This window comes from Saccopteryx leptura, chromosome 8 (genome assembly GCF_036850995.1).
Source record: "Saccopteryx leptura isolate mSacLep1 chromosome 8, mSacLep1_pri_phased_curated, whole genome shotgun sequence".
NCBI classification, from domain to species: Eukaryota; Metazoa; Chordata; class Mammalia; order Chiroptera; family Emballonuridae; genus Saccopteryx; species Saccopteryx leptura.
The window spans coordinates 63,344,969-63,366,209 of NC_089510.1; the positions used below are offsets into that span (position 1 = coordinate 63,344,969).

A 21,241-nucleotide genomic window follows, 5' to 3' on the forward strand; every position below is an offset into this window, starting at 1 on the left:
TTCTGAGGTTTTGGGGTATATACCCAGTAGAGGGATTGCTGGGTCATAAGGTAGTTCTATTTGCAGTTTTTTGAGGAACCACCATACTTTCCTCCATAATGGTTGTACTACTTTACAGTCCCACCAACAGTGAATGAGGGTTCCTTTTTCTCCACAGCCTCTCCAACATTTGCTATTACCCGTCTTGTTGATAATAGCTAATCTAACAGGGGTGAGGTGGTATCTCATTGTAGTTTTGATTTGCATTTCCCTAATAACTAATGAAGCTGAGCATCTTTTCATATATCTGTTGGCCATTTGTATCTCTTCCTGGGAGAAGTGTCTATTCATGTCCTCTTCCCATTTTTTTATTGGATTGTTTGTTTGTTTGTTGTTGAGTTTTATGAGTTCTTTGTAAATTTTTGATATTAGGCCCTTATCTGAGCTGTTGTTTGAAAATATCATTTCCCATTTAGTTGGCTTTCTGTTTATTTTGTTATCAGTTTCTCTTGCTGAGCAAAAACTTTTTATTCTGATGTAGTCCCATTCATTTATCTTTGCCTTCACTTCTCTTGCCATTGGAGTCAAGTTCATAAAATGTTCTTTAAAACCCAGGTCCATGAGTTTAGTACCTATGTCTTCTTCTATGTACTTTATTGTTTCAGGTCTTATATTTAGGTCTTTGATCCATTTTGAATTAATTTTAGTACACGGGGACAGGCTGTAGTCGAGTTTCATTCTTTTGCATGTGGCTTTCCAGTTTTCCCAACACCATTTGTTGAAGAGGCTTTCTTTTCTCCATTGTGTGTTGTTGGCCCCTTTATCAAAGATTATTTGACCATATATGTATGGTTTTATTTCTGGGCTTTCTATTCTGTTCCATTGGTCTGAGTGTCTATTTTTCTGCCAATACCATGCTGTTTTGATTATCGTGGCCCTATAATATAGTTTAAAGTCAGGTATTGTAATGCCCCCAGCTTCATTCTTTTTCCTTAGGATTGTTTTGGCTATTCGGGGTTTTTTATAGTTCCATATAAATCTGATGATTTTTTGTTCCATTTCTTTAAAAAATCTCATAGGGATTTTGATGGGAATTGCATTAAATTTGTATATTGCTTTGGGTAATATGGCCATTTTGATTATATTTATTCTTCCTATCCAAGAACAAGGAATATTTTTCCATCTCATTGTATCTTTTTCGATTTCCCTTAACAATGCTTTGTAATTTTCATTATATAGGTCCTTTACATTCTTTGTTATGTTTATTCCTAGGTATTTTATTTTTTTTTGTTGCAATCGTGAAGGGGATTATTTTTTTGAGTTCGTTTTCTAATATTTCATTGTTGGCATAGAGAAAGGCTATGGACTTCTGTATGTTAATTTTGTATCCTGCGACCTTACTGTATTGGTTTATTGTTTCTAATAATCTTTTTGTGGAGTCCTTCGGGTTTTCGATGTATAGGATCATATCATCAGCAAAAAGTGATACCTTTACTTCTTCTTTTCCGATATGGATGCCTTTTATTTCTTTGTCTTGTCTGATTGCTCTGGCCAGAACTTCTAGCACCACGTTAAATAAGAGTGGAGAGAGTGGACAACCCTGTCTTGTTCCTGATTTAAGGTAGAAAGTCCTCAGTTTTATGCCGTTTAAAATGATGTTGGCTGATGGTTTATCATATATGGCCTTTATCATGTTGAGATATTTTCCTTCTATACCCATTTTGTTGAGAGTCTTAAACATAAAATTGTGTTGTATTTTATCAAAAGCCTTTTCTGCATCTATTGATAACATCATGTGGTTTTTGTTCTTTGTTTTGTTGATATGGTGTATTACGTTAACCGTTTTGCGTATGTTGAACCATCCTTAAGATTCTGGGATGAATCCCACTTGATCATGATGTATTATTTTTTTAATATGTAGCAAACGGGTCAGGGTTATACAAAAAAAATTTACAGGTTTGCACATGTTGCTCTATTTACATCTGGGAGCGGCTCTCCCCCACGTCACGCACAGCAGCTGCACTTGTCTGATGCCCCTTTGCAGATGCAGCCCTGGGCACACTTGGCACAGCCCGCGGGGCAGCAGGAGCAGCAGCTTTTCTTACAGGAGGTGCATTTGCATTCTTTGCATTTGCAGGAGCCGGCACAGGTGCAGGAGCCATCGGTGGCACAGGAGCAGTTGGGATCCATGGCGAGCTCAAGTGGTGGCTGGAGTCCAGGGACAGCTGCAAAGCTGATCGCTGGGACTTCGAGGAGTCTTAGTCCCTTTAATAAATATTTAATGCAGCTGTAGTCACTGTTTTCATTTATTTGTAGTCTGTTGAGTTTTTGTTCTGTTTCTTATTCCTAGAGTACGTAGTACTCATTTTAGCTCTATTATATAAAGGAAATAAAGGGGCAACAAGTTATTGCATTCACTTGATTCCTTCTAACCAACATGTGCTAAACACCAGTAGAATGTTCTAGGCTGTGTGAGGAAACAAGAATGAATAAGTCCTATTTTTTTTTTACCCTTGACAAGTTCATTATCAGTAGAAAATAAACTGAAGTAATGTCTTCTTTGGATTCCTCTCTCCTTTGCAGAGTTCCATGCAATTCTGAAAGTCTTTCTGGAAATTTACCATAATCTGTCTTACTGTGTGTGAGTGTGTGCACGTGTGTGTGTTTATGCTCCTTGGTAGAGTTGGAAGTCCTGTAAGGGAAAAACTGTGTGTTACTATGTTCCTCATCTTTGTATGCCTGGTTCCCAATATAGTTTTGCATACATACTATGAACTTAACATGTTTTTAAATTGAATGAATGATTGATGGTTTTGACACTAGCAATCTATGGAAATTTAGCTGGTAATCTAATATCTCTGGATCTTTTTTCCTCATCTGTAAGTTGTTATATCTTATAAAGTTATGACATCAGAATAAGATTAATTAAATTTTGCAAACTGTGAAGCACTCTTACTAAAATTGCAATTCTGCTGTGACTGAACCATTAGTTGCCATTTAACCACAATGGCAATAATGTGTGAAGAAATCTGAGGGGCCGTACTTTAGAGAACTCAATGACATGTCTCATAAAACTTTTATTCCTTATAATGCTCAATTGTTATGAAAAAATAAAAAAGTTGGTTCTTATGAAGTATACTAAGTCTAGTCTATTCTTCAAAACTTTTAACCTCTGTCTTGTCCATAAAATGTGAATTATCGTGGCATATGGTTTCATTCAGGGTACGATAAATACTGTATGTGCTTTGGGAAGGAAACTATAAGGTATGTTTCTGGCTTGTTGTGAGGAAGAAATAAATGGCCTATTCAGTCATTTCTATTTTCGGTTTCAGTGATTAACGCATCCTAAAGGAACAATTTCCTTTAACCTACAATGCCAGGTTCTATCCTTATTTCATCTTTGGAATTTTTTACATGGAAGGTAAACTGGAAAAGAAAACCAGCTCTTATTTTAGACAACTTTTTTTTCCTACTCCTGCTTATATCTTTCAGTTTTCTTTTCTCATTCTGAAATGAGCTCTTCTTGTTTATATATAGACTAGAAAGCCCGGCGGTCATACGAAATGACCGCTGTTCTAGATATTATAAATTGTAATTAAAATGATTTGTGCAAAGGTGTCTGCTAATTCAAACTGAATTATCCAGGGCAGGCGGCAAGGACGCCCCTTTGCTTACTGCCCCACGGGGTTTCCCCCTTCTACTTGCTTAATTGCTTAAAGTAGAGTGCAATGAAGGAAACCATTGGTGGTACATTTCTTAAGAGCCACCGCTAGCTCAATAAATAAAGGTGATTTAAATAATAAAATGTTAATTCACATGTCAAAGATCTCTTTGTACACAACATTTCTTGTGTAGATCTTTTTTTTTTTTTTTTTTTTTCATTTTTCTGAAGCTGGAAACAGGGAGAGACAGTCAGACAGACTCCCGCATGCGCCCGACCGGGATCCACCCGGCACGCCCACCAGGGGCGATGCTCTGCCCTCCAGGGGGCGATGCTCTGCCCATCCTGGGCGTCGCCATGTTGCGACCAGAGCCACTCTAGCACCTGGGGCAGAGGCCACAGAGCCATCCCCAGCGCCCGGGCCATCTTTGCTCCAATGGAGCCTTGGCTGCGGGAGGGGAAGAGAGAGACAGAGAGGGAAAGCGCGGCGGAGGGGTGGAGAAGCAAATGGGCGCTTCTCCTGTGTGCCCTGGCCGGGAATCGAACCCGGGTCCTCCACACGCTAGGCCTCTTGTGTAGATCTTTCCATCATTTTTAAGCTCGCCTTGCAGAGGACCATCAATTATTTTTAATTTTACGTCCGTTCTTTCACGAACTCTTGAACAGGCAACATAAAGTTGACCGTGTCCAAATGGAGGCTCAGGTAAAAAAATGCCAACACACTTAAATGTTTGGCCCTGAGACTTATTGATGGTCATAGCAAAGGCAAGTTTTACAGGAAATTGTCTACATCTCAATTGAAATGGCAACCCTGTTTGAGATGGAGCCAAATCAATTCTTGGAATGACATGTATTTCACCTTTAGAGGAGCCAAAGACTTAGCTATTATGACATTATTTTTCAATTGAAGAACCTCTAGTCTTGTACCATTGCAAAGACCCCTTCTGGTGTTAAGATTTCTTAACAGCATAATAATTGTTCCAATCTTTAACCTCAATTTGTGAAGTGGCATGCCAGAAGGCGGGACTATTTGAATGCCGTGGCAACTTCACCCCATTGGCTAGTACAGTTACGCAAGCAACCAATAAGTTATCGGAGACAAACAGACACTTAAGCTGCATATAATAAAGATTTTTATCCAGGACAACATCCGAGATGATGGAGATAATGAAGGGCTGTGCCTAGGGCTCTAGTGCTAGAAGGTTCTGCATGTCTTACCATGTTACCCACTCACAGTTTCAGAAATCTCAGGACCAATCAGGATTCTCTGTTCTAGGCCTTGGTTTTTTGGGTCATTGGGTACAGAAGATGAGCATCTTATGATACTGTTTGAGTATATTCTGTATTCTTTTATGAGTGGTGAGTCAGGTGCAGCCACAAGGGGAGATGCAAAACAAAGTTTATTATATTCACAGATTCTAGAGAGAGAGTCACAGCACGCTGTGAGACAGCCATGTTGGGGGAGCCCCAAGGGAGCTTATTCAACCAAGCAATTGGGGAACCAGGAGAGTGTAAAACCCATGAACAAGTGAGTTTATTGGATGGTAGGGTAGAGTACATAAGCAAGAGTCATCAAGCGAGTATGTTTGAATGTCACTAGATCACAGTCAGAGGAAGACAAGAAGGGGAACTTGTGGCAGGGGACAACCATATCACATCAGTGCACTTGGCCACCTGGCTGGGATGTTCACAGCCTCTTTGTGGGGATTTGAAACAGCAGTGTATAAAGTTTTAAAATTCATAATATGGTGCTAGTGTCAACGAAGGTATGCTCTAATTTGTTTCTAAATTTAAATATCTCTCAGTACCAACTTGGCGTCACATTTAGTCTTATTTCCTCCCAAAAATACAGTGTGTCCGGAAAGTCATGGTGCACTTTTGACCGGTCACAGGAAAGCAACAAAAGACGATAGAAATGTGAAATCGGCACCGAATAAAAGGAAAACCCTCCCAGTTTCTGTAGGATGATGTGGCAGCATGTGTGCATGTGCAGATGATAACATAACATTGTGTATACAGCGGAGCGGCCCACGGCCATGCCAGTTGAGATGTGAACAGAGGAAAGTTCAGTGTGTTCTGTGGCTCACTAAATTCGAATCCGTGACCAAAGTTCAACATGAATATCGGCGCATTTATAACGAAGCACCACCACATAGGAATAACATTACTCGGTGGGAGAAGCAGTTGAAGGAAACCGGCCGTTTGGTGGAGAAACCCCGTTCTGGTAGGCCATCAGTCAGTGATGAGTGGTAGAGGCTATACGGGATAGCTACCTAAGGAGCCCTAAAAAATCTGTGCATGAGCCCATATCGAACTGCACTGAATAGGTGTGAAACTGGGAGAGTTTTCCTTTTATTTGGTGCAGATTTCACATTTCTATCATCTTTTGTTGCTTTCCTGTGACCGGTCAAAAGTGCACCATGACTTTATGGACACATTGTAGTTTCTGTCACCAGTTTGAGCTAGCTTTTCTCAGGTGTGTTCTTAGATTTGGGAGATATTTGAAGTCAGTGAAGAAGTACAACTTTAGCAAACTCTGGAAAATGACTTTGTTATGAAAATAAATGTTGGTTATAACATTGGTAATATTATTTGAACCCATATTTTGAAGCTTACATTGCTATGTAAATAATCCATTGTCTTATTAAAACTCATGATTTCATTTAACAAACATTGTCTGTAATATTTGACATTGAAAGATGCAAAAAATTAGAAACAGCATCTATATTTAAATTACTTATGATTTAATTTTATCAAAATATCATACCATAGAATCAATAATTTTTTGCATATCCAACAAGTAATGTGCATTAGTAATTTAAAGTAACCTGTAAAAGCATGCTGATTTATAATACATGAAGAAAGCAATACCATGCAAATAGGATGCATAGGTCTTAGGAAACTGAGGTACTGAGACAGAGGAAAGAGGATTGATAGGCATGAAAAAGCTTTTTTGCTGAAATCTGAAATCACAGTATCTTATTATTTTTTGCAGACTCTCCACGGTACCGATTCTCCCTTGAAGTCTATATTTTTGTTAAGGCTCAAGGGTCTGTGAAGTCTAAAATATTGTATGCAGAATTGTCTATATAAAAGTAGCTTACTGGGGAGGAATGTAAAACTTATACTAGATTCACAAATAGTACTCTAGTAACATTAAGAATCACTAATGCAGATTTTGACTTATGATTTGCTTGTCCTTTTAGGGAAGATCACTCCCTTAGGAGTTCATTCTGATAAAAATTTCACTAGTACTTTATTTATTTAAATATATGTATTCTGTACTTATGTATAATATACTATTTGGGAACATAGAATGCATCATTAGTTAAGAGCAAACTTTTAAAATGAGACATCAGAAAAAAATAAAAAGTGAGAAAAAAGTTGGAAGAAAAGGGATAATTAGGTGGTAAAAAAGACAGAAATTACCACTTAACATTAGGAAACAACAGAGGTGGGAAGGAACTGGTGGTGGCAACAGGGACTTTCAGAAATAAATTTTATTCTGAGCGTGGAAAAAATAGGAAGCCAATATGATTCAGTACAGATAGTGGTTGTAATACAATAATTAGTAGGAAGTACTCATCTAACTGATATTTTTTGTAGGGACTTTTCACTACATTTATTGTTTGACTTAAACTAAACTCTTAACAATTGGACACATTCCTGATGTACCTCTTGTTCACTGCCCCCACTCTAAATCTCATTGCTAATTAGCAACACGTGTTTAGGGAAGTCCAGTAAGACATTCCAACATGAGATCTGAGTTTGCTTCAATTCCCCAAGTCCCCTAAAGTTCAACAGATGGTGCTTGGCAATTTGCTTTTTCTTTAAATAGTATAACACCCCCACCCTGCTGTCTTTTAGTGTAAATTAAGGCAAAGGGCATGATAACAGTATCATTAAAAAGGCAGAAGTAGAAAGGAAACCCATAGGATCCTTGATGGGTGACAGAGAATTGATATATAGATCAAAGAGAATGACAGGCCCTGGCTGGGTAGCTTAGTTGATTGAAGTGTCATCTTTAAAACACCAAGATTGCTTGCAGGTTTGATACCTGGTCAGACCACATAAAGGAAGAGACCAATGAATGTACAATTAAGTGGGAAACGAATGCTTCTCTTTTTCTCATTCTTTCTTCCTCTCTCTGTGTCTCTCTCTCTTAAAAAAAAAAAGAAAAGAAATGACAAAGAAAAGAGGAAACATTTTGTAAGGATATAAACTGTCATATTGTCCTGGCCAGATAGCTTGGTTGGTTAGAGTGCCACTCCAACACGCAAAGATTGCTGGTTCCATCCTTGACCAGGGCACTTATAGAAATAGATGTTTCTGTCTGTCTGTTTCTCCAATCCTCTCTCTAAAATCATACAATTTTTTAAAAATTAAAAAAAATAAATTAATACTTAGGGAGTTAAAAGTTTTTTTATATATCTTTAATAAGTTTTATATTTATATAAAATTTGATACTTCTAATAGCATGCTATATAGATTAACTCACTCAATTCCCAAATACAGTTGGGTGGTAGGGTGTCAATTGTCTTTATACCAGTTTTATATATAATAATCCAGAGAAGTGAAAATATTTCCCTAAAGTCATGCAACTAATCATAGAGAAGTCAAGGCTCAAATGCTGGTCTTCTGATGTCAAGTTCTTTATTCTACCAACTATTCCCAGTTGCCAAAGAAGCAAATTAAAAATAGGAGAAAATAGCCATTCAGCCCAATATTTTCAAATATTTAAAATGTACTTGTTTATTTTTAATTTGCATACAGTATAATTTACTTTTTTAGTATATAGCTGTATTACTTTTGACAAATGCAAAGAGTCATGTAACCGCCCCATATTAAGATGCAGTAACCACCCCTCCCCCAAATTTCCTCATGCTGCCTGTATACAGTCATCTCTCCCTTGCTCCTAGTTCATGATAACTATTGATCTCATCTTTGTTCCTCAAGTTTTGCTGATTCCAGGATGTCTATAAATGCAATTAAACAGCTTGAAACCTTCTGAGTCTGTCTGCTTTACGTGTTTCCAATGTTTTAAGTGAGTGATCGGAATCACATGGAAAATATGTGATTATTTTCCTATTATTTTATTTATATCTGAAACAGTGCAATCTTGTAGAAACTGCTGGATTCCTATATTTATTGTAAAACTTGATGTCCAAACTCTGAAGCAAATCAGTTTCAAATTACACTGCTTACAGACTGTAATTACAGAAATAATTTTCACCACTGAAATTGCATGTCTGGCTGTCATTTTCTTTGAGTATCTGTATTGTTATTAAATACAGCCCTCAATTGAAATTATGAGGAGTAATTATTGATATGTGATTACATACATCAACTACTTCTTTAATAAGCCTTCTGAACAATTTTAATTATAAAAGAGATCTATGCAAATTTTATAGATGCCCTTATGTCATGCAGAGTGTTATGTTGCTGTTACATTAAATCTTTTAGAAATTTGTTCTCAGTTGAACATTGCTTTAGAAAGAATTTTGTAACATGAGCTTGAATTTGTCAGGAGACCTATTTCATCATGAGTGATAGGATATGAGTATTACCTCTTCTGCAAAAATGTGGAAAAAGAAAAATGTGGAATTTCAGGCTAGATGGGCTTCTACAGTCTTTTGAAAATTGCTTAAATCATGGGGATTAAAAGCCAGTAGAACCAGGAACAGGTAACTCGATTAAGAATAGCCTTTATTCCTTGGGAACTGTTAAGAGTTAGAAAGGGATGGTTTGCAGATGAAAAATAGAAATGTTCCTGCTAAAACAAGACAGAGTAGATGCTGGGCAGTGAAGCAGTAGACAAGTACTAAAAACACTGAAAGAAAGCACTAAGAATTTCTCTTGACAGTCATAAATAGCAAAAAGTAAAAAAAAAAAATCAGATGATTTACAGTCAGGGAGTATGAGAGAAGTACCAAATTGGACTAGATATTTATTTTCTTGTATAGATTTCTTTGTATGCCTTTATAATTTTTAATATCAATTTTAATAAAGATTTATATTCTGATGGTTTTAATTAATGAAAAGTAAACCTCACATTATTACTAGTTTAGCTAAATCACACTTACTAGAAAAGCCAAAACTTAATAGTCTATCTTGGTGATTAGGTGCCCTCTGTAATCTAGTGACAGTTAATCTAATTGTAGGAATGTTTCCAGGAGGAAATAAGAAAGCCTCAAATTCTAATCTTGCAAATCCAAAGCTCCAAATGTACCATGTAAATGCTAATGGTTTGCTACTCATTTTCACGCTCCTGAGTCAATGTCCAACATTTACTTCTATATGTTTGAACCTTCTTCCTGTCTTCTTTTTTCCTCCCTCCTTCCCTCCACCTCCCTTCCTCCCTCCCTCCCTCCCTCCCTCCCTTCCTCCCTCCCTTCTTCCTATCTTTCTTCCTCCCTCCCTCCCTCCCTCCTTCCCTCTCCTCCCTCCCTCCCTCCCTCCCTCCCTCCCTCCCTCCCTCCCTTCCTTCCTTCCTTCCTTCCTTCCTTCCTTCCTTCCTTCCTTCCTTCCTTCCTTCCTTCCTTCCTTCCTTCCTTCTTTCCTTCTTTCTTCTTACTCCTCTTTCTTTTTCTCCTTTTATGGTGTGACCAAAACTTTAATACTGAATTTTTGTTCTAAATTTCTTGAGGCTAAATCCCAGAAACTATGGAATCTTCAAATGTTACCTTAAGACAAAGAATTTAAAATCTCCCCCAAATTCTAAGACAGTCCATGTGTTAAATTAGGCACTGAGCATATGAACCAGCATTGTGATACCACACCACAGGATTATAGTCACTTGAAAGAATTATTTTATCTTTGAGAATGAGTAATGTGGACCAGGGAGTTCTACCATAAACATTACTAGACTTGAAGAAATAAAAAATTATTTATAAATACCCACTTCAGAATAAAGTGTGGGGGAAAAAATGCATCCTCCATTACTGGACATAGGTTTCTGGGATGTCAGCTAATGTCAATTAAACACTGTTATTTCCTCATGGACAGGGGACTTGTCCTAACCATTCTTGGAAGAGGACATCAACGCAAGATATTTAAGTCCCTGTCTGATCACATTAACTCCTTGTGAGATTCACTATATAGCAACTGAATTGCTGTGCTTTTTCTATCTGAAAATATAGAGTTTTTTTAAAAAAAGATTTTTTTCTATATTTTGTTAAAATTTTCTTGTTTTTTATAACTAGCAACGTTTCATTTTATTATTTGATCTGTTCAATTAAATACATTTCCTCTTTTCAATTAAAAGATATCCTCTTCTTGGCCCACAGCACTGATGGCACACGTTGACAGAAGTCTTTTATGTTGTACTAGACGAGAGTATAAGCTTGCACTAGCACTTCATACGGTTAAACATTAGCGTTTCTGGCCCTGGCCGGTTGACTCAGTGGTAGAGCAACGGCCTGGCGTGCAGGAGTCCAGGGTTTGATTCCCGGCCAGGGCACACAGGAGAAGCACCCATCTGCTTCTCTACCCCTCTCCCTCGCCTTTCTCTCTGTCTCTCTCTTCCCCTCCCGCAGCCGAGGCTCCATTGGAGCAAAGTTTGCCCGGGCGCTGAGGATGGCTCTGTGGCCTCTGCCTCAGGTGCTACAATGGCTCTGATTGCAGCAGAGCGACGCCCCAAGATGGGCAGAGCATCGCCCCCTGGTGGGCGTGCCGGGTGGATCCCAGTTGGGCTCATGTGGGAGTCTGTCTGACTGCCTCCCCGTTTCCAACTTCGGAAAAAAAAAAAAAAAATAAAAAAAAACAAAAACAAAAAAACAGCGTTTGTCCTTATTCCTTGAAAAATTCCAAAATGTTGGTCCATATGTTTTGCAACTTCATTCTTCTTCTCTTAAAGAATGTATTGACACTTTTTTTCTTGACTATAGAAATAATATTGACATGGTGTTTAAAAAATAAAGAAAACATAATCCCTGTTCATAATTTTTGTGGTAGAGTTATTTTTATTCCTGTTTTCTGAGACATTCATAGATAGTTTGTTATTCTTTGAATCTTCTGTAACTGAGATAGTTTTCTTCTCTCAAGAAAAATTTTAATAATATGCAACAATTTTATTGTTTTCTTTCTTCTCCTTGTGTCACAAGGAGAAGAAAGTTAAATTTAATTTTAACTTTATATTTTGAAAAAAATATTAGAATTACCAAAATCTAGCAAAGTAACATGTTCTTTACCAAGTTTCCCTTATGTTATTAACTTATATATCAATGATACAATGGTCCAAAACCAGAAAATTAACATGCGCTGCCATACTATTTCAACTAAACTTCAGAACTTACTTAAGTTTCACCACTTTTTCCATTTTTATTATTTTCCTTTTCCAAGATCCAATCCAGGATCTTACACTGCATTTTTTTTTTTTGTTGTGTCCCTTTCGTCTCCTTGAGTCTGTGACAATTTCTTGGTCAATATTTGTCTTTCAAGACCTTGGCACTTTTGATGAGCACTGGTCATTAAAATACTCTTGTCATAAATTTTAGCTGAAATTTTAAATGTTTGTTACCAATATGTATTTGTTACTTTGTGAATGATCTAATTATGCTTATTGGAATTTTAGTGATTTTGTTTAAAAGTTAAAAGTTCCCTATATATTAAAATATTAACATAAATAACCTACGTTTAAAATATTTTTTTCATCATGAATATGTCATTTGAAATATAGAAAGGTTTATTCTTGTTTTGTTTTTGTTTTTTTGTTTTTTAGTTTATGTGTGTTTATACTGACAAACATTTTCCTTGTGATATCTTCTGTCATTTGAACCATAAAAACCTTTCCTGGCCCTGGTCGGGTGGTTCAGTGGCTAGAGCAATGTCCTGGTGCACTGAGGTTTCAGGTTCCATCCTCAGTCAGAGAAGCGATTAATGAGTACACAACTAAATGGAACAAATAAGTAGAGCAATGAATTGATGCTTTTCTCTCTCCCTCTCTTTTCCTTTTCCTCTTTCTTTCTGTTCCTCTCTCTTTCTCTCAAATCAGTGAGAAGAAAATTTAATAAAAAACTTCTCTCTTATCTAGTAATAAGAAATATCTGCATATTTTATATTCTAGTTTTATAGTTTATCTTAGGGCAGTACTTTAATTGATTTGTAGTTTAGTGATGATGTTTTCTATCACTTCTAAGAATAAGAAATCATCCTTATGCAGGTATCAGAAATACTCACATGTATTTTATTATAGTTTTAAAATGTATATAATGTGAAAAACATTTTAGTGCATATAACTTTTTAGTCTTTCTGTAGTTTATTATTTAGTATGATATGAAAGTGATATTTTCTAAATAATTAACCATTTTTAAATATGATTTATTGATTTTATATAAATAGATATTGTCTCCTTTTTACATTAAGTTTCTTTGTGTCTACATTAAGATCTGTTTGTGATCTATCTGGTTTGTTTCTTTGATTTTATGTCCAATTTTATTTCACTAATTGATTATTTTTGATTACTGTGGCTTTATTCTAGCAAATCTACTCATTATTTTTTATTTTCCAAAGTGCTATCTCTTTTGCCTTCTTATTTTTTCACGTGAACATCAGAATCATTTGGTGGTACAGTTCTAAGAGATTCTCATTGTTTTTTTTTTTAATTAGGTCTTTTAGTGAAATTTTAGTTTTTTTGTATCTATATAGTTCTAAGAGATTCTCACTGTAGTTCTAAGAGATTCTAATTATTTTTTTAATTTTTTAGATCTTTTAGTGAAATTTTTGTTTCTCTGTGTATCAATAACACATTACTTATGAAAGTCACTGTCTTAAAGTTTTGCCTACTGAATCTGTAGATGTTATATTTTCTCATATATTTAAATTGCTTAACATAGTAATGCAGAAAAGCTAAACATTTTTATATAATTATAATTTTTATACAGATACTTAATAAAACTCTTAATAAGTTTAATAATTCAGCATGTTTTCTTGGATTCTTCAAATAATATAAATTTATGTCTTTTTATAATAGTTTTTGTCATACCTCATTTGATTGACTTTCTAAAATAGGGTTAATTAACACTGGATAAGGATTTTTCTAATATTCTGTCACTAGTGTGATTTTGAGTCAGTAATTCTGTTGAATGTAAGGCACAGATCAGACACTTTAATAATAAAAAGAAAAAATATGGAAAGCCACCAATTTACTTTTGCTTATGGGCATTCTAGAGAGTGATCATTGTAAGAGACTGACCACAACTTGACATGTGAATACACAGTTCTCACCAAATGAAACTGTCAAGTCAGGGATGTCTGAGATTGAATACAGGTAACTATATGCAATTTTTAACATTTTTCTGGATGCCGTTGATCTCCTAAATCTTCTTTGTAATTACCAGCAAGAGATTAAATAAGAGGTATACTTCTGACATAAGGACTTCATGATGAGTGAAATCAACGGTCTCCTTTGCTGGGACCACTGGCTTCTCTGCAGATAGTGAAAGTCCCATTACCTTTGATAATACACATGAGCTGCCAGCAAGACGCTGAATTCACAATAGATGCTCAGTAAATATTAACCTTCCCTAATCCAGTTTTTAAGAGATAATCAGATATTTACTGAAGAAATGCAGGCCAACACTTTCAAAGTTGGCCGGGGCCTAAAGAAATCAAATATAAATGATTTTGTGAGTCAGTAGTAATTCCGACTTTCAATCTTCATCTTGGCTTCTGGAAATTTCTCCTGTGCTTTTCTCTCTCTCTTCTTCTTAGACTTGTTAATCCCAGGTTCAGGTACATCATCATTTCCTTATATTTAGCAGAGATGCACCTGATCTTTTAAAGCAGTGGTCAGAAAACTCATTAGTCCACAGAGCCAATATCAACAGTACAATGATTAAAATTTCTTTTGAGAGCCAAATTTTTTAAATTTCAACTATATAAGTAGGTACATCCCTTATCGAGGTAGCTCCTGCACATGGTATTTTGTGGAAGAGCCACACTCAAGGGGCCAAAGAGCCACATGTGGCTTGCAAGTCGCAGTTTGCTGACCACTGTTTTAAAGAATAAACCTTGTAAGCAAACTAAGACAACCAAACAAAAATTAAAATAACAATAAAATCACAGTAGAACATAGGGTCTTTATTCTAAGAATTTAGAATGAAGAGTTTTGATTAACTCTGGCAGTATTCACTGAGTATCAACCTCTGTTGAGGGCACTGCAGAGATTATGCCCAGATAGCTGTGGTAAAACAAAAAACCCCTTTGGTATGAGTTGTGGCTGCTCATTTGGGTGCACGGTTACGAGAGCATCTCAGCAAAGAACATCCCCCTTCAAGTGTATCAATTAGAAAGAAGAATGGAGGATTTATAGTCTCCAGAGTACAGCTAGAATAGCCGTTAAAGATGAATTTTCCTGTTCCTCCAAATCCTCCCTTTAGTCCCTTCACACTGGCCTTGTACTCTACTAGAGACTCAAAGGGAACACCAATCACATGTTTTCACTTTAGGGTATCCTGAGCAAGATGCTTTCCTAGCCTCTTGCTAAAGATGGTAATCATCCGTTTATGAATAGGGGTAACATTTATTATTTGTATCTTATCATGATGTAAAATGATACTGTAAATTGGCTTCTAGATCATAAGAATTATTAGTTGCTGTTCCAGAAATGTAAGGAAATAGAGAAAACTTTTTGTTAGGAGTAGAAAAGCCACTCAAATGAAAGGCCAAGGACTAGAATTCAGAGGGCTCAGGGAACAATATGAGCAAAGATGGTGACCGAGCCTGGTCTTAGAACTGTATTCTGAAATGGTAGAGGGGGGGTGATGCTCAGAGCTAGCACAGAGGACCATCTGTGTACAAAACACAGGTACCAGCATGGAGGTGGGGTGGAGAGAAGAATAAATTAAAATCCTGAGCTGAGAATTATGAATGGAAATTAATAGTATATGAATCAGTTATGTATTTAAAATTTATTAAATATTAACTACTTTTTATCTACTTCATTGCAATATTTATTTTATTTTAGTGAAGATATCACTAATATTTATAGTGACCTCCTTCCCTATAAGCTGGTGCTTTATTATCAGGTCATAATTCCTCAGAATGAATTCTTTTATTCTCAGACTTTTTTTTTTTTTTTTTGTATTTTTCTGAAGCTGGAAACGGGGAGAGACAGACAGACTCTCGCATGTGCCTGACCGGGATCCACCCGGCATGCCCACCAGGGGTAACGCTCTGCCCACCAGGGGGCGATGCTCTGCCCCTCTGGGGCGTCGCTCTGCCGTGACCAGAGCCACTCTAGCGCCTGGGGCAGAGGCCAAGGAGCTATCCCCAGCGCCCAGGCCATCTTTGCTCCAATGGAGCCTCGGCTGCGGGAGGGGAAGATAGAGACAGAGAGGAAGGAGAGGGGGAGGGGTGGAGAAGCAAATGGGTGCCTCTCCTATGTGCCCTGGCCAGGAATCGAACCCGGGTCCCCTGCATGCCAGGCCGACGCTCTACCGCTGAGCCAACCGGCCAGGGCCTATTCTCAGACTTTTCATGTACTCCACCACTCTTTCTCACCTTGGCTAAGGATGGATTTGTTGCTGGTGGGAATGGTGTTAATTTATGGAGTTGCAGGAATGGCATTTCACAAACTCATGTATGGGAAGAGTGAGGCTTTCATAGTAAAATTGATTTGAGGTTGAAATAGAAGACAACCCACAGGTTTCCAATGTCTCATTTCCATTTGTCCCACTTTGGGAAAAGTCCAATCTTGTCTTTATTATGCCTAGTACAGAGACCAGAATCCAGGTATGGGGGTCCTCAGGTTATGACAATCTTGACATAGGATTTTTTTGAGTTTATGACTCTCACTCCCATAAAAGCTTTAAAAAATTGAGATGTGAATGTTTCAGCTTACACTGTTAGTGTCGTACAGCAATGACAGATTCAGTAAGGTCTACAGAGCTGTTATGGATGCCTTGCAGTGCTATAGGCTGACTTTGGAAGAGAAGTCATCAACCTTCCAGACTAGCTTGGAACAATTCTTTAAGAAGGTAGAGAGGCCTACAGCAGATCCTGTACCTTCTACATCAGCTTCTCCTTAAGCTGAAACACCTGTAGTACAGGAAGGATCTTCTGCAGTGTCTCCTGCATGTTCCTTATGCAATCCTGACTCACCTGACCCAGTATCTCCAGCACCTTCTGCAGGTTCTCCTGCCTCTCCAGCTTCTTCCTCCCAATAGGTCACTGTCTCCCACCTTGCAATTCCCCTTCCAGTGTGTGAGCCAACCACAGCAATAGAGGCAAGGAATTTTTTTATATTCACTTTTTGTCATTTTTTTCTGTCACTACAGTACAGTGTACAGTATAGTATATTTATGTCCTTTTCCTTTTTCTGTGGATTAGTTGTGTTTTTATATTCTAGATTATAGTTTTACAACTGTGACAGGATAGGTAAGTGACTTAGGCTAGGGTGTGTTTTGACTTACACAAAATTTGGGTTACATCATAGGAATGGAACTATGTCATAACCCAAGGACCCCCTATATTCTGTATCATGGTTCAATCTAATTTGTCCCTGCCCTCATCTGGCCAGCATTGACTTTCAGTTGTGCCCAGTCTGGTGTTGTTGGAGTCTCTGCTTGGAGCCGAGCTAGGTTTGGGCAGCTTCTTGAGTTGCATGACTTCTTGGAAGGCACACAAACAAATGAGGCAAGTTTGTGGTTCTAAGTGAGAGAAGAGAAGAGGGAACCTCTTTGTTAAATTTGGGTTTATATCAACATGGGCTGGAAAGGACTAGCTTTCCTTCAAAGCAATCAATCAGCTTCTTAATCTTTTTAAGGCTTCTACTGGTTCCTCCCACTAACCAATCAGATCCTTCTTCTAGGCTAGACTGCCAGGCCTCTATTGCCATCATTGTTATCTTGGCTTCTACTATGCATGCCTTAAAGTGGAAGTATAGAAACATCTCCCCATAGTCTGGGGATGGTCAAGTTGTACCCTGGGGAGACTGAAAAACTGGTCCATCATCCCTACATGAGAGAGGGGCAGGTATTCATCCCCTTAGGGGCAAGACTGCCATTCCCTGAGGTATCCGGAAATATAAATGCTATAACTTCCTAGTAAATGGAATGCTATAACTTCCTACTAAAGCAGGCTTTCCAGTTTTATTAAGCTTAATTAATTTCTCTTCCCTGGTTTATTATGCTCAATGTCTGATTCCCTTCCTTCCTTCCTTCCTTCCTTCCCTTATTAATATTTAGCTACCTATGCTAACAGATGTACTATATTCTACATCGCAGGGAATTAGCTAGTTGTGATACTTTTGTCTGGTTGCCATTATGGATAGAACATTGAGGTAATTTATGACATCCCTACTTAATAAGTTATTACATGTTTGGGAGTTTCTCTCTCCAGAACTAAGTGGTAAGGATTTAGTTAGGTGTCATGTTTAAAATCACGTGCTACAGAACCAGCTGCCTGGATTTGAATGATGTTCTTTGTTATTTCTAACCCTATTAGCTTGTGCACGTTCCTTTTACTTCTCAGCTCCTCCTTTTCCTCATATGTAAAGTTAGAATGACAGTAGTACCTACTTTTTAAGATTGTTATGTGGATTAAAGGAGTTAATATTTGTAAATCACCTGTAAACAGTTCTTGGCTTGTAGAAAGCACTGATGTTTGAAATAAATTTTAGATTCTCTGTTAACCTAAACTTTTCATCTTATTGCTTTATACACCCAGAAAATTTCTATTGAATAACGAGACCCAGATATTGGAACATGTACAAAGCTCTTCTTAGTTCAGTTTAATGTTACAGTACTTTGAGGAAGGAATGTAAGAATTCTCAAGAATGTCATTTTTATCTAACTAGGCTAAGAGAAAGGAAGTCAATGGATGGCTACATGGATGGATGGATGGATGGATGGATGGACGGACTGGCAAATGGGCAGCCTGACGGATAGGCATCTGGTGATATGACTATCACAAATTTATTTAATATAAGCTTTAAGTCTGGATTTAATTTTCAAAAACTGGATGAGAAAGAGTTTACATAATCTAAGAATAAAATGTTTGCAGAAAAGAGAAAGTTATTCTTTGGAAAAAGGAAATTATGAAAGAAAACATGTGTTTGGTTTGGATTCATGCATTCTAACAGTGTTGAAAATCTAATTGTTATAAAACCAAAATATCAAAAAAGGAAGAGTTTAAAAACAAAGAAAAACAAGCCAATTAAATTTTACTTTTCCAGACTTAAGAAATGCCAAAAAAATAAACAGAGACAGAGGCAAATTATTATGATTTTAATGAGCTACAATGATGCATGAGAAAGGGAACCACTTTTGTGCTTCCTGATTGTGTTTATATCTCCACCAGATTAAAACATTTACATAAATGGTGTGAAATCTCTGAAACCACCCAAATATTTTTTGTTTTTAAATTCACTTTTCAATCCAAATTTCTGATTATTTGGAACCATCTCATGTTGGGGGTTGTTAAACATATGTTGCCAGATGTCTGTAATTTGGCATTATTTACATCTGGAAGACTCTAGCCTGATGTAAGGCAAAGATGGTCAGTTCAGGTCCTGGGGACTGAGGCTTCCCAAGTGACTTTGGAAAATCATTTCCCTAATCTGGATCTCAGTCTCTTCCTTCATAAAATTGAGGGGTTGGGACTAATGTATGCCTAAAAGCTCCTTGCAGCTCCGTAAGCTGCCAGTTTTCACTATGCATTTTAACTGGGGTTTTGTAGACATTGTTTCCTTTTGTTTCACATTTTTGACAGAGTCCACTCCTTGGAAAATGACTTGTTAGGAACCTTTAGGCCAGTAACCATGCACTTCTGTGGACTTAAAATAATCAACATGTGTCTGTGGCAGCCACTCATGCAAACCATGCACAGGAAAAGTCACCCCACCCTTGGATAGGCTTCATATTAAAGACCCACACTTTACTGTGACCCTATTTAATTTCGCTATGTGTCTGGGACTGATCAAACATAGAAGGCTTTCATGAAAGGGAAAAGCTCTGACTTTTAAGATGAGACTTGGAGGTCAGGCCTGTTAAGCCATAAAAAAAGATGCTTATAAGGGAAGGCCCTTGAAAGACTCATCGTGGCTACTTTGAAGTTACTGCTGATGCTATATTTGGGGATCCACTAAACTGCTTAAATGTTTTTAAAAAGGAAAAAATGTTGTATTAAGATTTTAAAGAAGAGGCAGGCTTGGCTATTAGGAAAGTTTTCCCACTCCTCCCCAAAAGGCACATTTAAATTGATTTTACTTCTTCCTACGTCTCGTTTGCATTATCAAGATGACATAGTGTGTGCTGAAACTTATCCCTGATTTCATGGCCAGTGCTGTTGAGATATCTGATGCAGATTTCTTAAATCACTACCTTTTTTTTTTTTTCTTTTTTTTTTTTTTTTACCAGAAACCTGGTATTGAATGCCTTAGCCTTTCTGGAGTTGGCAGCCGCCTCAGCTAATGGAAGAAACTTGGAGCTAATTTGATAGCTTCCTACTTTATTACAGAAGTAAACCAACTGTGAAACTTCCTAATCACAGCCCCCGGGCTTATGCCATCTCCTGCTACCAGTGATAGTGACTATCGGCAGAATTGTGTCCACTGGGAAGAAAGCATGTTAAGTTTTATTCTCATCAATATCATTCACATCCACTGAAAGTCTACCCGTTCTGAAGTCCCAAGATAGCAAGAAGCGTGACAAGTTCTTGTCACAATAGAGAGAAGCTATATATACTTACATAGAAATAATTGTATCGACATTAATTGTAGGATTGTGGGAATATGCCTTTTTTGTGTATGTTTATATTTTTCCATTTGTTTCTAACTGCAATCCCTTGAGGTAAAACAAGCAGGGACAGTCATTGCTATTTTATTAATAAGATTATTAAAACTAGGAGGGCAGTACAGTCACTTCACTGAGGTTCCACAAGTAGAAGAAAGACCCAAGGTCATTTGTCTGCTTACTATATTACAGAGTGCTAAATTGATGGTATTGGAAGTGACCACGAGCGTTCTGATATGTATAGATTTTGGAATGGATGTAGGAATAGCAGGATATTTTCTTGTAAGAATAAATCAGTAAGTCACTGAATCAATACCATTGATTTGACCATTTTTCAGTTTTGGAAACTAAGTTTATCTTTTTCCGGTATTCTGATTATGAAGCTCTCACATTATACTTCTGGATTGGAAAAAAATACGTTATACTTGGGTATAAAATAAGCACTTATTCTAGAGGAATATATGCTTAAAAGTAACACCAGTATCATTAATCTCCACTGTCACAGTGGAGTCTGCATTCACAGACACTAGGAGGCCCAGCCCTAGGGGTCTCTTCTTCAGTTATTGAAATGAGTGGCAGTTCTTTTGGCTTTTCTCAAGGTAGGCCTTGGTCACACTGTGTTTCAAATTTTCCATGTGTATTTTGTACAAGGGTGGTGTACAATCCAGTAGTTTCTTTTATATCAGTCACAGTTACACTAAGTTCTCCACGTGTATTTCCATGACAGTTTGATACATTACCACATAATAAATTTGTAGACATATCTATATCAGAGAAAATATAGAAATATTGATTGTTTTAAAATAGTGCCCTGGCCAGTTGGCTCAGTGGTAGAGCGTCGGCCTAGCGTGCGGAGGACCCGGGTTCG

The 21,241-nt window shown here is 37.2% G+C and overlaps 1 protein-coding gene and 1 pseudogene across 1 annotated transcript in view; one reads left to right on the forward strand and one right to left on the reverse strand.

The window, feature by feature from the left end:
• Window positions 1-21,241, forward strand: part of P3H2 (prolyl 3-hydroxylase 2) — a 183,359-nt gene that overhangs the window by 90,602 nt on the left and 71,516 nt on the right. The window lies entirely within an intron of this gene.
• LOC136379689 (metallothionein-1E pseudogene) lies at window positions 1,899-2,238 on the reverse strand (annotated as a pseudogene).